Source organism: Xyrauchen texanus, chromosome 10, assembly GCF_025860055.1.
Source record: "Xyrauchen texanus isolate HMW12.3.18 chromosome 10, RBS_HiC_50CHRs, whole genome shotgun sequence".
NCBI classification, from domain to species: domain Eukaryota; kingdom Metazoa; phylum Chordata; class Actinopteri; order Cypriniformes; family Catostomidae; genus Xyrauchen; species Xyrauchen texanus.
Genome location: NC_068285.1, coordinates 13,492,279 through 13,508,396, shown reverse-complemented (window position 1 = coordinate 13,508,396; position 16,118 = coordinate 13,492,279). Strand labels below are relative to the sequence as shown.

At 40.3% G+C, this 16,118-nt stretch overlaps 1 protein-coding gene across 1 annotated transcript in view; it reads left to right on the top strand.

Annotated features, from left to right (window-relative positions):
- The first annotated feature begins 1,482 nt into the window (after positions 1-1,482).
- Positions 1,483-16,118, top strand: part of LOC127650912 (glutamate receptor ionotropic, kainate 5) — a 144,212-nt gene continuing 129,576 nt past the window's right edge. Inside the window, exon 1 of the mRNA XM_052136565.1 lies at positions 1,483-1,615. The gene's annotated coding sequence lies outside the window, so the exon portion shown is untranslated. The remainder of the gene's footprint in view (positions 1,616-16,118) is intronic.

The window sequence follows — 16,118 nt, the reverse complement described above, 5'->3', positions numbered from 1 at the left end:
CAGGCTGTTTCCTGCTCTGTAAAGGCCCATTTTGCCACCCTTGACTCGTCGTCTTCTACTTGCCTGCTGACAGCAAGAAGTTCTTCCAGAATTCTCCACACATCTCCAGATGCTCTCGGAATGCACCTCCTTTCTAACCAGCAAAATCGTGGTCACGGGTGCACTTGAGGATTTCTAGTATTGAAAGTTGGAAGTAGGACTAAAAGAAAGAACAAATCCTTGATTAGGAATTGTTTTATTGAAATCACTTCACGTTTACTACTCGGAGACCATCCACTACTTCAAGGTTGAATGGAACCCTAAGGGGCTAAAGGAATAAGCATCATCCAATCATACAAAGACCCTTTGATTTCATATCTAGCCGAGAGGATCCTAAGCGATACCATTCAACTGGAGATAATTGAACTCCCTGCCTGGCAGGCAGCAGAAACTGAAAGACTAAAGGTTGAAGTGTTTTTTCTGGGGGACATGTTGAAGCACCCCACCACCCTGGATCAGATAGGAGCCCAGTTTTGAAAGCGAACTTCTACTTTCCTGTGGTGTAGGTTTCTTTTTCAAATGTTTTTTTTAGTTTTTTTGTCCAGTTTTGTGGAAGAAAGACAGAATTGAGAAATAAGATGCTGTTGTGTGTTGTATTTTGGGCAGATCTGGACTTTTAGATTGACATTCAACATTATTACTGTGTAGGCGCAGATAGAGATTGGGGAAAGAGAGAGAGAGAGAGAGAGAAGCAGATGGTGTGCCTTCGATTGACAAGTCCATTCTCAATCAATCTGAAGCAAACTAACAAAATTGTATTATACGTCGTAGTATTACCATTCAGGTGCAAATAAATTTAAAGACAGAAGGAGAGCAAGAGCAAAGAAGACCAATAGCAAAAGAGGAGGGAGTGGGGCAGATACCACTGATATAATTCATTAACTCCTACCTTTTTGATCAAGTTAGGCTTCTTTTTCAATTTTCATCTTCTTTTCATCTCGAAAATTTGATTTTTTTTTTTTACCTGAATGACCCTGCAAGGGAAACCATAACACATTTCAGTGACTGAGATAGCTTGTGGAATAAAGTAGGGAGAAGCCTTTTTTTCCCCAAGTTGATACATGATGTTCTCTTGCCTTCCTGTTTTTGCCATATTAGGTATTTACCTTGTCACTCAATCTCCGTTTTTATCCCCCTCTCCATGCCTCTGGGAGAGGAATTGAGCTATTTTATCTCTGCTGGATTTTTCTATTTGCCTTCCTGACAGATTTTTTCTGTACTCCTGTTTACCCCAGACAAAATGCTGTGTTATCACAAGTCAAGATCTGGAACCTGATACCGTTTGGGAAGTGTTCCACAAGAGAGCAATGTGAACGAGGAGAACGAAAAACAAGAGAGAAAAACGGAACTCTTCTGAAGCCTAACCTCCGATCATAAAAATCGTGAGATCTGTTTTTTTTCCCCTTCCCTCCTCAACTACAATACCACCCCCCATTCAGTTCAGAGGTATCCTCGGATATTCCTTCCTCAATCCATCTGCTTCTACGGAATCTGTCAGCAATCCCGACGGGACGCAGCCAGCTTGAATCTGTGCCAATCCTTTGATTTTAGCTGCTGGTGTTGTCTGCTTCATTCTGTGAGTAGATTCCCACTCTCTCCGCCTTTCTATGCGTATATGTGGCAGCAAGTGTGTGCAGTCATGTGTGCGCGTGTGTGCAATTGACTTTGGCTCCATATGGTGTGCAATCCCCTGTGTAGCTATGCTTATCTATCTTCTGTTTATGCGTGTATGTCTGGGTGCGTGTTTAACTTGGATGTGTGTACGCTACACAAACGTAAAAGTGAGTCAAGGTTAATAGCACAAGCGTCTGTGCCGGGCTACTGATGCGAAACTATAGTGTTGATCCAGGAAAGTAAGCTTGTTTTCTGTAATGGACAAAATGTTTGATAGGATATGCTCCGCTGCAGAAATGCTGTTTGTATACTGTGCCAGTGTGTTTAGCAGGTGTCACCGACCTTATGCATATGTGTGCTTGTACCTTGCATGGGGTATTCAGTAACTGGAGACCAGACGATTAGTTACCACCAGTGGCTGTGGACTAATTAATGCAAATTGATGCAGATACGCTCACTGGAAGATAAAAGCCATTTCATGATGTGTCTCTTCATGAGGTCAGCTAATGAAACATGCAGTGGGGTTTGACGTAAAGTGGCATGTTTATAGATATTCTCCTCCAGTAATTGCTGCACTAAAACATGAAGTTTTTGCCAATGGAGAGGGAGACTTTCATGGAGTAACCTGTGACAATAGCTACAGTATTTGTAATGAATGTCACTGACAATCTGGTTGCATAAAAAAATGGTTGTCTTTTTTCCTACTTTGCCCTAAGATTGATTAGCTGTGGTCTTTCTCTCCGTCTCTTTTCTCAGCCTCTTTCCATTATTTGCTCAATCAGTGTCTGGACCACACTTGGGGCCGGCCAATAATTGAAAAGCTACAGTGAGGAAAATAAGTATTTGAACACCCTGCTATTTTGCAAGTTCTCCCACTTAGAAATCATGGAGGGGTCTGAAATTGTCATCGTAGGTGCATGTCCACTGTGAGAGACATAATCTAAAAAAAAAAATCCAGAAATCACAATGTATGATTTTTTAACTATTTATTTGTATGATACAGCTGCAAATAAGTATTTGAACACCTGAGAAAATCAATGTTAATATTTGGTACAGTAGCCTTTGTTTGCAATTACAGAGGTCAAACGTTTCCTGTAGTTTTCACCAGGTTTGCACACACTGCAGGAGGGATTTTGGCCCACTCCTCCACACAGATCTTCTCTAGATCAGTCAGGTTTCTGGGCTGTCGCTGAGAAACACAGAGTTTGAGCTCCCTCCAAAGATTCTCTATTGGGTTTAGGTCTGGAGACTGGCTAGGCCACGCCAGAACCTTGATATGCTTCTTACAGAGCCACTCCTTGGTTATCCTGGCTGTGTGCTTCGGGTCATTGTCATGTTGGAAGCCCCAGCCTCGACCCATCTTCAATGCTCTAACTGAGGGAAGGAGGTTGTTCCCCAAAATCTCGCAATACATGGCCCCGGTCATCCTCTCCTTAATACAGTGCAGTCAGCCCTGTCCCATGTGCAGAAAAACACCCCCAAAGCATGATGCTACCACCCCCATGCTTCACAGTAGGGATGGTGTTCTTGGGATGGTACTCATCATTCTTCTTCCTCCAAACACGGTTAGTGGAATTATGACCAAAAGGTCTCATCTGACCACATGACTTTCTCCCATGACTCCTCTGGATCATCCAAATGGTCATTGGCAAACTTAAGACGGGCCTTGACATGTGCTGGTTTAAGCAGGGGAACCTTCCGTGCCATGCATGATTTCAAACCATGACGTCTTAGTGTATTACCAACAGTAACCTTGGAAACGGTGGTCCCAGCTCTTTTCAGGTCATTGACCAGCTCCTCCCGTGTAGTTCTGGGCTGATTTTTCACCTTTCTTAGGATCATTGAGACCCCACGAGGTGAGATCTTGCATGGAGCCCCAGTCCGAGGGAGATTGACAGTCATGTTTAGCTTCTTCCATTTTCTAATGATTGCTCCAACAGTGGACCTTTTTTCACCAAGCTGCTTGGCAATTTCCCTGTAGCCCTTTCCAGCCTTGTGGAGGTGTACAATTTTGTCTCTAGTGTCTTTGGACAGCTCTTTGGTCTTGGCCATGTTAGTAGTTGGATTCTTACTGATTGTATGGGGTGGACAGGTGTCTTTATGCAGCTAATGACCTCAAACAGGTGCATCTAATTTAGGATAATAAATGGAGTGGAGGTGGACATTTTAAAGGCAGACTAACAGGTCTTTGAGGGTCAGAATTCTAGCTGATAGACAGGTGTTCAAATACTTATTTGCAGCTGTATCATACAAATAAATAGTTAAAGAATCATACATTGTGATTTCTGGATTTTTTTTTTTAGATTATGTCTCTCACAGTGGACATGCACCTACGATGACAATTTCAGACCCCTCCATGATTTCTAAGTGGGAGAACTTGCAAAATAGCAGGGTGTTCAAATACTTATTTTCCTCACTGTATATTGATATTCTGTTTGGGGAAGAACGATAAAAAAACAAAACACTTTTATTTTCAGTTAATCATTTGGAATGGCCTCATTTAGGGACAAACCAGTTATATATGGCTACAAAAAGTCTGGAATACTTGTGAAACACCATTGATCCTGCAAAGGTAAATCACAGTAACTACATATTTGGTAAAAATTCAGCTATGAATGAAATTGGGTCTCTAAGACTATGAGTTTGGCTCACATTCAGTGAACATAGTGAACATAATAACTGCGGTAACTACAAACTCCCACTAAAACCGATTATTATATAAGATTATTAGTGTTTGCATAGTTACTGCATTTTGCCTTTGTGGGCCATAATAGTTCAAAACTGTTAGCTGGGTTTGAGAATGACTAGCAAGTGTGAAAATGACTTGTTTACCTGGTTGGTAATAGGCTTTTGGAAACAAAAAATTATGCTGACAGTGTACCAGTGTAGCAATATGGACAAAACTGGGGGTTTTGGTCTAGTGGACCACAATTTAAGGAGAATTTAAATGGAAACTCAATTGAAAATATATTGAAAATGGAAATAATAGTGCTGATGTTGGTCAAATTGTGTAGTGTTTCTTAAGATGAATCAGTTTTAAGTCAGGGTTTGCATTTTGATTAAATTACATACTAATGTAACAGACTTAATTTTGGTTTTAGTAAATTGTTGTAACATTGAGTGCCTATACACTGTATGGTGTATATGTGTGTGTGCAGTACATTATCCCCTTGGGGCTTGCCATAAATGGTGAGTGGGAATGCGCACAGGTGTTGGTTGTTCTGTTGTGTGCTTATGTCTGGTTTGTTCCACTACTGGTGTGTAAGCTAATAAAGAAAGAAGCACTTATTAAAACTCTGGCCGCAGTCGTTTTTATTTTCTTATTTCTAAGTATCTAGGCGAACTCCACGCGAACGCTCGGTTACACTAACATAGTTTTCTCAAACAATCCTTATTTCAGAAGTTCACATATTCCTAGATCGAGATCAAGGTTATAATTTGGCTTCCTTTCTGTGAGGAAGGGCTCTAAATTCCCTGTGGACTACTTAAGTGCATTAAAATGAATAGAAATAAATGTGGAGCTGGGGTGCTGGAGGGGTGCCAGAAGAATTGTAAAAGGTTTGAGGTGAGTAACCGTTTCTATTGTATACACTTGTGTTGTGACTGACTGGATAAGATAATCATTCTCCTCCTGAGCTTTCATTCAGAACAGTCTTTCTTCTTGGGAGCCTACTGCAAAGATCTTTAAAGTGTGGAATGACACCTGTTGGCTAGATGTTTACGGTTTAAAGTGAGTGGTTGTTAAAGGAATTGGTAGTTGTATAGTCAGAGTGGGCCCTTTCCCAAAATGCCATGTGTTCTTATCTGTAGTCCTGGCACTGTATTGATCAGCTGCTGTCATTCAGGTCAACATCTGTTGCACCCTTGATCATAGTAGACACAGATTATATTGCTCACAAATTGCAAAATTCATATTTTACTCATTCCTCCCTGCAAGCAGTGCCATTTGAAATTCTCCCCACAAGAAAATCCATGCACATCCTTCAACACATTAGATATTTCTAAGTATGTATCCCTGCTACGTCCATACAATGCAAGTGAATGGTGCCAAGATTTTGAAGCTCAAAATTTCCCATTACACCAATTTGCAGGTAAACACCTTTACCAGCGTTCTCACCAACTTATCCAATGTGCACAAGTGTTGAGTAAAAACGGAGAGTAACCCGATGATTGCAAATATCATGTAAACACCGATGTCTTGCCTTGTTAGATTTTTTGAATAAGCGGATTGTTGTATGTAATCTAGGGCAGATGCCCCGCTGAAATTTATTTTCATGTGGAATTTTTTCCTTCATATGGGCAATGTTGTCTTACGACTCAGTACACTTGACATTGCGTTCTGCTAACGCATATGAGGAGTGTCCTTCCACACGACCTAGTTGAAACCTCTCCAAAATAATGCAAATATTCTAATATTGGCTATGGTGTTTGAGCCCCACCATTTTAGGCATGAAGCTGTCTGCTATAACAGCAGGTGCGCAATCACCATTCCTCAGAATTTTATACCTTCAAGACAGTGATTCGTCTCACATCTAGAAGCCCTCTCATCTGCTTCGCCGTCGACTACACGAGTCAGCGGGCGGGATCTTCACGGCAATGAGAATACTCTCCGCTCCCCTGCAGTGCTCTGGCGAACGTCATCCCGCCTTGCCGATAACCGCTTGGCTGGTGAACGGGCCGCCTACGAACAGCATCCTGATTCCCCGCAGCACTTCTGCTGGAGTTCCTTGTGCTAGAGGCACATCCAACTGTCAGTTCAGCATGAGAGATTCATGGAGACAGACAGCCCTCACTTTGAGGGCATGAGTCTCAAGATGCTTTGCTCACGAATCACCCTCGATCTGAGGGAAGATTCAGCCTCCTGCGCCTTCCTATCCGCCTCGTCTGTGACACCCGAGGGTTCACATGAGGAGGCACGGCAGGGCCATGAGGTCGAACAGGATGAATTTAAGGGGGTCCTCATGCCAGCACGGCCTCGTCTTGTTCGGCAGTTCTGGCGCTGGGCATGACAACGATGTCATGTCTCTCGCTGCATCAAGCAAGTGGTCAGTGGATGATGCTACCGCCCCTTCCGCCAGCAAGGGCATGGAGCATGTATGCGCCACTGACAAGGAGATGCTTCGTGTCCTTTCAAGGGCAGTCGAAGAGCTCTATATCGAGTGGTCTCCTCCAGAGGCACCAACACAATCTCACCTTGATGAATGGTTCAGATGCCATTAAGTGACTGCATCCCATAGATATTAATAAAAGAACTGTCAAAATCCTGGCTCGCGCCCTATTCAGCTTGTCCGTGCAATGATTACATCCTCTCTAATGTGGATCACGGGGAAGAAAATGGTTATGCCCAACTACCCCCCGAAAGAGGCAGTAGTGGCACATCTCTGCCCGGTGAGTAGCAGGGCGTGGAACTCATGCCCCGTTCATTTTTCTAAGCCGTGTCAACTAACGTCTGAATTGGCTGAAAGAGAATACTCAGCGATGGGCCAAACTAGTTTAGCACTCCACGCTATGACAATGCTCCAAGTTTTCCAAGCTAAGCTCCTCAAACAAATGGATGAGCAAGGCTACAATCCAGAGACATTCAAAGAGCTCCACACTGCTATGGACTTAGCGCTGCGAGCCACGAAAGTCAATGCACAGGCCATTGGCAAGTCAATGAGCAACCTGGTGTTTTTGGATCGTCACATCCGGCTGACCCTCACAGATATGTGTGATGCAAGAAAAGCTGCTCTATTTGATGCTCCGGTGTCTCCAGCCAGCCTTTTTCGAGGCTATAATTGAATATAATTGCTGAGCGCTATGTCACGACCCAGCAACAATCATAGGCTATGAGACATTTTATGCCAAAATGGAGCAGTACTTCATCACAACCGGCTCGCTCCTGTCTCGGTCCAGTGCCCGGCTAAAACACCCACACTATGCGCTGCCAAGCTGCTGGTAAAGCCACGCAAGCCACATCCGTATCTCACATCCGTTCTCAGGACTGATTTGCATCAATAGAGCTGAAGGACGCGTACTTCATGTATCAATTGCACTGCGTTACAGGCTGCTTTTTAGATTCACGTCCGTGGGAACTGTGTATCAATTTAAAGTCCTTCATTTCAGTCTGTCTCAGGCTCCCCGCACGTTCACGAAATGTATCAATGTGGCGCTCGCCCCATTAAAATTGAAAGGTGTGTGTGTGTGTGTGTGTGTGTGTGTGTTTTGAATTACCTCAGCGATTCTTTATTACTAGCCAATCAGAGGCACTACAGAACAAACACAGAGACTTGCTGCTTTGCCATATGGAAAATCTGGTCTAATTTCAACTGGGCGAAAAGAACACATTTTCCCAGCCAGTAAATCTCCTTTTTAGGAGTTCATACGTGCGCACCTCATGAATAAGCGCTTACAGACCATTCTTCAGTGTCTGTATGAGTAAAAAAAAAAAAAAAAACATTACCACTGAAGTCATTTCATTTTTATGTGCGTCACGGTAACTCGCCACTGTCTGGCTCCGCTAGCACTATGAACTGCGCCAGACTTCTACCAAAAGGGTGTCATGCTGGGTCAAGTTTTTAGAAAGTGCTGACCACAAATGCATTGAACACAGGTTGGGGTGCAGGTGATGAACTGTCAAATGCCTAGAGCTACTGGCCGTCTTTCGAGCTTTGAGAGCTTTTCATTCCGATATTGTGAATCGCCACATTCTGATTCGTTTGGACAACACAACAGTAGGGGCGTATATATGTCACCATGATGCGATGGCCCACATATGGCCAGCAAAAACGCAAGTATGCCCTTCCCCGGTTCTCTTTCATTGTGTCTATTTCTCTTTTTAGAGATGGTAGAAATACTGGACGAGCCTCCATGGGAAATACAGCTTAAGAAATACAGCTTAAGATCTTCTCTCTCAAACACAATGCACAGTTTGGGATCCCCAGCCAGCTACAAAGCCTACATGTGTGGCTTTTGAACAGAGCTTGCTAAATGCGCCAGAACTGATGCATTCAGTCATGAACGCCATTTTACAGGCTAGAGCGCATTCTACGAGATGCCTCTATGCGCTAAAATGGAATGTGTTCACTGATTGGAGTCTTTCATCTGGCAAAGACCCAGTAAATTGCCCCATTCATGAAATTCTCATATTTCTTTAAGAGCGATTAGATGCAGGACTCAATCCATCAATGCTCAAAGTTTATGTGGGGACTATATCTGCGTATCATGCACCAGAAGCCGGCGCCACTATAGGCAAGCATGATTTAAACCTTAGAGGATCAAGACGATTAAATATACCTCGGCCGTCTACAGTCCCGACTTGGGACATAACTTTGGCCATAAAAGTGCTCAGAGGGCCTCCTTTTGAGCCTTTGGACTCTGTTGATTTGCACATGCTCTCTAATAAGACTGCACTACTGCTGGCTCTGGCCTCAGTAAAACGAATCTGTGACTTACATGCACTATCAATCGACAATTCATGTCTGGAGTTTGGCCCCGTCTTTCAAAAGCCACTGTCAAACACAGAAAAGGTGTCTAACCACAGCCTTCAGAGCGCAGGTTGTTCAACTTTAAGCCTTCTTCTCTCCTCCATTTAATTCGGATGAGGAACAATCCTTGCATTTGTTATGCCCACACATACGTTGAACACTCTTGTTCCATTCTGAACTCCTGCCAGTTCAGATCAACTCTTTATATGCTATGGAGGACACATGAAAGGAAGGTCCGTCTTCAAGCAAAGACTTTCTCACTGGATCGTTGATGCGATCGCCCTAGGTTATGAATCGCAGGGTAAGATTTGCCCAATTGGTGTTAAACACACTCAACTAGAGGCCTGATCTCCTTATGGGCATGGATGAGCGGTGTGTCTTTACATGACATGTGATTTTTGCAGAAAGATGGTCTTCTCAAAACACATTCGCAAGGTTTTACAACCTAGACGTAACATCTCTCTTCAGAAGTCCCCCTCTGTTTAGAGTGCTTGCTATTTTGTTTGCCAATTGTATAATTATACCCTTCCCTTTAAATATGGGCTCCCCATCAGTTTACACAACCGCCTGCATTCAGGCCTTTGTAATTTTCCATAAAGTACTTTCATTATAAATAAACGTCCTTCCAAACTGTGTTCATGAAGGGGTTAATTCATATTATATGACTATAGTTAATATATCCATTCTGAGTGCTCCCCTCCTGGCCCAAAATGAGGGTCACTCTCTGTGGCATACTCATTTCGGTCACCATCCCGTGAGACTGCGGTATCATGTTTCCTCTCTTGGAGGTTATGTCATGTGGTGCGGTGTGATGGGATTGTGTTCCCCATATGCATTAGCAGAACACAATGTCAAGTGTACGGATTCAAAAGGGAATGTATCGGTTACATAACATCCGTTCTCTTAGATGAAGGAAACGAGACATTGATAATGCTGTCAATGTCTCAAATTCTTTGAGATGCGAGCGATGCGCTCTTTGTCCATCAGTCAGAAAATTCTCAGGAATGGTGTTTGTGTGCCTGCTTCTATAGCAGACAGCTTTGCGCCTAAAAGGGCAGGGCTCAAACAACATAGCCAATATTAAAATATTTAAGAGGTTTCAGATAGGACATGTGGAGGGACACTCACCATATGCTCTCGCAGAACGCAATGTCTCGTTCATCTAAGGGAACCGAGGTTACGTACGTAACCGAGATGTTTTCTAGATTTAAAATGAGGTGCTTATTAAAAAAGCTTAGCTACTCTTTCATGCTAATTGAATAAAACAATGCAAAAATGAACATTTCACAATTAACGTTAATCTGAGATATAATTCATACAATAAAAGTGGATAATGTTCTGTAAAAGTATTTTTGTATTATTAATAAAGGTTCATTCAACATTAGGGTTATTTACTATTTCCAGATATTATTATTATTATTATTATTATTATTAATAATAATATTAAGTACATTTTAGCATTTGTTTACATAGAATTTTGTGATTTCTTAGACCTGATTAACTTAATAAATATATTACATCTGTCCCTCTCAGTCTTTTGGCTTCTAGGTAAGGTGGCTTTTCAGACAGACAGATAGCGGCATAAGTGAGATGAGCCAGTGGGCAGGGAAGTATAGCACAGGGACCAATAGTGTGACTCACAAGTTTATTTTTAATGAGAAGGGTGAACAGAATTTTGCTTGGGAGCTTGACTCCGAACTTATGAGAAGCGAGAGAAGCAGGGTCCCCTTCTGTGTAGGTGATGGTGCGAGGATCTGCCACTGACTTGGCAACATCTGGGCGACAGGCGGCCAAAACAAATAATGTTCTGCGAAAATTCAAATAAAGATCACGATGTATGTATTTGTAACAACATCAGATGTTATTAAATTTGTATTTATATTTTTCAGGGGCATTGTCAATTTCAGTGGTATTTTTGCTCCGAGCCCCGGAGGTAAACACACTCAATTGGTCATGAGAACACAAAAACTGTGTGGCTTTTCAAAATCTTTTTCATCTTCAGAAACTTAATTTGTCATTTTTGTGATTGTTATGGTGGCATGGTGGGTTGAACCTTGTCTTCTGACTAGTTAGGGTTGAACATCAACTGTCTGCTATGTCTTGAAAAAAGCAATGCACATGACAAAAGACATCCATCCAGTTTCAAGTAGCCTATTCATCTGATATATCTGTTGAATACTCAAGCTGTTACGCAATGCACATCCCTACTTGGTATAGCGATTCAATATCATGGTGAACATATACGTACAAATATATACTGACACTTATCTATCTATCTAGGTTGCTGAAGTATACATCCAACTTTCTACCAACCAACACTGGCATTTGATGACTAATTCTCTCATCTGTACTAATGCATTTTCTGTGGTGACATATTTTGGTATTTTTGAAAAAGCACGTCTTAGTCAACTGTGCTCAATTAAGCAAGAAATATTTTCACTGCTACCCATCCTTGCCCAGTCATTCATGTTCTAAGTTTACCTTTTCAGCCACATTTCTATCTTTTCTTCATGTTACTCTTTCTCCCACGCTTTTTCATTCAGTTTTCATTGAATTCAGGGGTCAGCAATACACATATATTCTTGCCGTGTTCACATTCTGTGCCACAGAGAGATGAGAGAGAGAGAGAGAGAGAGAGAGAGAAAGAGAAAGAGAAAGAGGGAGGAACGGGGCTTGAGAGCTAATCCATCACTGTAGTCATTGCTGGGTCCCCTTGTGTGTGCAGGAATAGAGAGAGAGAGAGAGAGAGAGAGAGAGAGAGAGAGAGAGAGCATGCAGACACCAAATGAAGCAATGCTGTCTACAGCAAATTAGCTTTGCCAGAAAAAAGAGCCCCAGTTCGTAGCAACTCATGGTTCATGCCTGTTACTTCTTTTCTAGTGTGCAAACATTCTGAGACAGATTTCTAAAGATAAATACAATAGGCAAATATACATTTCAAAGTTGTTTGAAATCTGGCTGATCATTCGTCAGGTGTTTGCACTGTTTCTGACATGCATGAGAGCAGAAATAAGCAACAACCAATGAAACTGCGAGGAAAGAGTTCAAGTAGAGGGCTACGCAGGCAAATAAAGAGAAAAAAACACACCATCAAAGTGCCAGTCCCAAATCTCCCAATGTCTAATCCACAGTTTTTGTCTATTTCTCCCCATTCTGTGCAAATCGGCTGTTGTCAAGCATTAAGTGTTGCGTTGCTATGTGTGAGTTTGTCTGAGAAGTTCTTTGAGTGCTGCTGTGATACTGAAATTCCATTCTCATTGACAACAGAATTTCAGTATCATAATAATCAGGAAAATGATTGTAATTGAAGTTCCTAGTATGCAATTAGCAGTGTAAAGTGCATGCTAACTCGTACGCAAAGAAAATATATTTCCTTATATATTAAGGCTTGATATGTTAAATCATTTTCAGTATATTCATAATTATATAGAATAATATATTGTATTAATATATTGCATTATACTGAGTAATATATAAGGAATTGCTGCTTTTCATATATTGGGAAATATATGACTATATATTGCAATGTATGTAATTTTATTAATTTCATAAAATGGTGGTGCATGCTTAAATATATTTCAACATATATGTTGTACATATAGTCACATTTATATGGGAATATGTATGAGCAATATATGTACACAATTCTGAGGAAATATACTGTAATATATGTCCATATATGTGAATATTTATGTAATTATATATATGTAAATATTTATATATATTGAGTATACATACTGTACATAAGAACATATATGCGCTATATTTTAACATGTATATGGGAACATATATGTTAAATATATACACACATATCTGAGAAATATATTCTGTAATATTTATACACACACACTTGTTGTGTTTCCATGTTTTATGGGGACTTTCTATAGACATAATGGTTTTTATACTGTACAAACTTTATATTCTATCCCCTAAACCTAACCCTACCCCTAAACCTAACCCTCACAGAAAACTTTCTGCATTTTTACATGTTCAAAAAACATAATTTAGTATGATTTATAAGCTGTTTTCCTCATGGGGACCGACAAAATGTCCCCACAAGGTCAAAAAAATCGGGTTTTACTATCCTTATGGGGACATTTGGTCCCCACAAAGTGATAAATACACGCTCACACACACACACACTCACACACACGCACACATATATATATTATATGTGTGTGCGTATATCCTAACGTGTGAAAAATGTAAAGAAATACATTAAAATGGTTATAGATTTTGTCCAACAGTTTGAAATACTATGTGGAAAGCAAATCTGTCACTGAATTTACATTTATGTCTTCATTTGCCTGAATCTGTAAAGAATTGGGGGCCTTTGAAGGCACATTGGGAATGTATTTTTGAGACATTTAATGCTGTATGTAAACCCATGCGTTAACTAATGAAAGAGAAATGATTTGAGTGTTTACATAAAGCTGTTACATGTAAAAATGTAGTAAATTTTTTGTCTCATTATTGCTATATATATATTTTATATGTATCAATATATAGCCATACATGGTTCATGCATATATTGCAGAATATTGATAAATATAAGCACTAGATTCCCATATATGAAAATGTATTATTTAATATCACATTATACTTTCTAATATATTCACATATATTTTTGTTTCATAAGGGAACATTGACAACAAAACAGAAAATGAGATACTGTGATATTTTAAATACAGTATGCACAGGGCATTAGGCTTCTTTCTAGTAGTGTGTGCTTAGCCTCAAAGAAAATTGCCTTGAAACAAAGCAATATTATAATTCAGAACAATATATGTAGGAAAGGACACGCTCAGTAAGCAGCAAAGGGTGTTTATATGTGTAAATAATGTATACACCACACATGCATATTTTGAGATTATTCAAATATATATTTTTTTAGTAAGCGACTAATTATTGTCTTACAACAGAGGTAGCATTTTTGGGGGGAAACATTAATTAAACAATATTTTGTCTACTTTAAAATTGCTGACTGTGAAACCCCTCTGGTATCTACATTTTTCCTGTTGTATAAAACTGTTTGTGTTTCCTCTTTTACTTGCAGATAGACTTAAAGGTCCTAGCTGTGTCATATTTCACTTGCTAAAGGTCATTTTTTGATGTGATTTGAAATTGAAAACGATTTAAAGTTTATATGAAATATTACATTTAATGACTACATTTGCAATGTCGGTGTGTGTGTGAGATGCAGTGTAAAGCGCTTTGAATACCACTAAGGTTAAAAAGGCGCTATATAAGTGCAGACCATTTGCCATTAAGCAGTATGAACTTTTATTGAGTGAGATGTTCATTCTCGTTTTGTTACTTCAGCACCCTCTCGGACACTGAAGGGCTGTGAATACGTCTGAATGTGATCTCGCCTTCCCTCTTTTTTCTCTAGATCCTCTTTTTATTGTTCCCCTTTTATTCCTTGTGCCTTGGTTCCCCTGCAGGTTAAGATACACGTTATCCAAATTCAACAGGTCTAGTCTCACTCACTTACAACTGACAGATTAAAAACTGTTATTGATTAAAAAAGACACTTCTATAGATTTTCTCCTGACCTTGTCAGGTCTTGGTCTTCAAATCTATATTTAGGCCCCTGCATGAATCTCCTCTGCTATACGAGCCTTCACTTTCCTCAAATAGCTCTGAGCTAACATGAATCTTGTTCTTGGCAGTTTTTGGCCTGGATAATGTACATGTATTTTTCTAAAGGACAGGAACTAGGGGCCACCTCATTCGCCATGAGGCCAGATGACTCTTCCCTTTAATTACCCCTCCAGATCCCAAGGCTAAGGACAGGTTCATCAAAACCGGCCTCGGAGCGCAATTCATCTCCATGTGTTGAAAGCAGATGGGGGAAGGAACGTAGGGGCCATTTGGGATGAGAAGCAAAGAAAATCAATATGTGCTGTCTAATGTATACGTGAGAAGTGAGACCATCCCCACACACCCACTCAGAGGCTTAAGTTTTAGATCAAAAGGTCTAAGGAGACTAATATTTGCTTTTGCTATAGAAGGCGATGGGACTGAGGAAAACAGGTGGCAATAGAGTTGAGCATATGAACCAGGGAGATGGTTTGCGTTGTCACACAGGGCAGTTGTCACAATGGCTGTATCCCAGTAACAATAAGATTTACAGTCAAAAGTGCAAATGTGTGTTTTCTCTAGCAGACACCTTGTTCAAAATTACCCTCCAAAGACAATTTTCACGATCATCATATTTTTGCTATGGCTATTTGGTAAAAAAGCGAACATAATCAAAAGGTGTGTTTCGTTGAGGACAGGTTAGGGCATGATTTCCCACTTTTATCAGGGTAGCTTGTCATGTGGGTTTTAAATGCCATACATTTATACAATTCCTCAATTACAATAGTTGGTAAAAAAAAAATGTATGTATATGACCTTTTTGGGTGATTCTCAGGAAAGGGTCAAGAAAATGTACTGGTCCTATTTTACTCCAAAATAAATAATAATAATATTAAAAACAAACAAACAAACAAACTATTTAAAAAAAATAAAATGAAATAAGAAATTATATTTTGTATAAAGAAAATGAAGCCTATTAAATAGTCATTAGGATCTTTTACATTTTGGCATTATTTACATGACAGTTATGTAAATGGGCTGCACTTATATAGCACTTTTTTAACATTAGAGGTTACCAAAGCGCTTTACACTCTGACTCAATCACCCATTCACACACACACACACACACACACACACACACACACACACACACATGTTGTGTTTCCATGTTTATGGGACTTCCATGACATAATGGTTTTATACTGTACAAACTTATATTCTATCCTAAACCTAACCCTACCAACCTAACCCTCACAGAAAACTTTCTGCATTTTACATTTTCAAAAACATAATTTAGTATGATTTATAACTGTTTTCCTCATGGGACCGACAAATGCCCCACAAGGTCAAAATTTGGTTTTACTATCCTTATGGGGACATTTGTCCCCAAAGTGATAAATACGCACACATACACAC